Source organism: Parasteatoda tepidariorum, chromosome 2 (genome assembly GCF_043381705.1).
Source record: "Parasteatoda tepidariorum isolate YZ-2023 chromosome 2, CAS_Ptep_4.0, whole genome shotgun sequence".
NCBI lineage: Eukaryota > Metazoa > Arthropoda > Arachnida > Araneae > Theridiidae > Parasteatoda > Parasteatoda tepidariorum.
The window spans coordinates 13,503,220-13,504,758 of record NC_092205.1 but is presented as its reverse complement, the minus strand read 5'-3'; the positions used below and the strand labels follow the sequence as shown (position 1 = coordinate 13,504,758).

Here is a 1,539-nt window from a genome sequence, read left to right as displayed (position 1 = left end):
ATATATATAAGACGATTATCCAAACTATGTCTAAATTTGTTTTCTTTTCTTTTTTCTTAAGATTTAGAATACTTTTTAACTTATCAAAAATTTTTCTAAATTTCAGAACCAGTAGATCTTCCGGATGAAAAGATGCCAGGTTATGTAGCAGAAGAGCTAGAAGACTGGTGTCGAGACACTGAAAACGTCCCAGAATTTCAAACTTTATATGATGATAAAATTTTTGCTGAAATATTGGATAAAAATCAGAACTCCACAGATGAAGAGGAAGAAGTAGGTGATGAAGTTCTAGATAGTGGACCTTCTCATATAGAAGCATGCAATTCATTAGATATTGCAATGAATTGGCTAGAACGTCAAAATGATGTTGATACAGTTCAGTTCATTTATTACTTACTTGCTGGACTTCTTTTGCAATGGAAAATAAAGAAAATGTGGTAAAATCAGTAATTGACAAAAAAATTATAAAAAGCTGAAATATGATTTTAAAAAAATGAAAAATGAAAAAAAAAAAGTTTTAAAAAATATTTAAAATTTGAGAAAAAAAACTTTAAACAGAGCTATTTTGGATAGTACTGCTAGTCCTAAACCTGGAGAAAGTATGAAGGAAAGTTAATGCATAAATAATAATCATTTAAACTAGATTTTAAACAACTTTCCAATTATCCGAAATTTTCATTATCCGAATCACGTTCGGTCCCGAGCAGTTCCGAACGTGATTCGGCGCTCTACGCATATATATAATTTTCAAAATGTGGAGAAAAAGATATAATAAAACTATCACTTATAAAAATAAAACTTATTGTTTTTCTTAATTTTATTCGTGTATATTTATTCTCCTTTGTTAGTAAATATTTGAAAATACATTTTTAACCACATATTAAATATTTTTGAAGGTCAAAGAATACAATATAAGCGGAAACAGCCGGTTTAGTTCAAAAGTTTTCTTCTTCAGTTTTCAAAGAAACAACATTTATAATTGGGTTTTTAAGATGACGGACGCACAATGTGTACTTTTGTGATGGGAGAAATTTGACAAAGACTATTTCAAAAAATGCAACAAGTTGGTGTTCTGTTTTGCGAAAATCTTACATTTCCGTTAATTACGATTACTAAGAAGTGTTTATACGCAGTTTGATTTAAACAACATGACAATCACCTCTTTCAATTATGCCATTGTTAGAAGATTTATTTTTGTCCACTATTTCCCACTTTATCTTTTTATTCTCTCAGAAAATTCGATTCGACGCTAAAAGTGATATGACTTAAGCCATAATATGGTGCATAAATTTTCTGCAACCTTAATAAAGTTCAAATTTGAACCATATTTCTGATCGAGTTGAACAGTAGTATCGGGTAAATAAGTTTAAAAAAGTACGATAATAACATCATGTTAAAGTTAATATCATATTGAAGGTAATGTATATTAAGGTTTTCATCATATTAAGGTAAGAGCAAACTTGATTAATATTATTTTTTATTACACTCCAAAATTCCAAATTAGGTAGAATGATGCTCCAATTTTACTTGAAACAAGCA

General features: G+C 28.5%; 1 long non-coding RNA gene across 1 annotated transcript in view; it reads left to right on the top strand.

The window, feature by feature from the left end:
* The window catches only part of LOC122271104 (uncharacterized), a 14,132-nt gene extending 13,740 nt beyond the window's left edge, over positions 1-392 (top strand). Inside the window, exon 3 of the long non-coding RNA XR_006226166.2 lies at positions 107-392. This is a non-coding gene — a long non-coding RNA (uncharacterized lncRNA). The remainder of the gene's footprint in view (positions 1-106) is intronic.
* Positions 393-1,539: the final 1,147 nt, after the last annotated feature.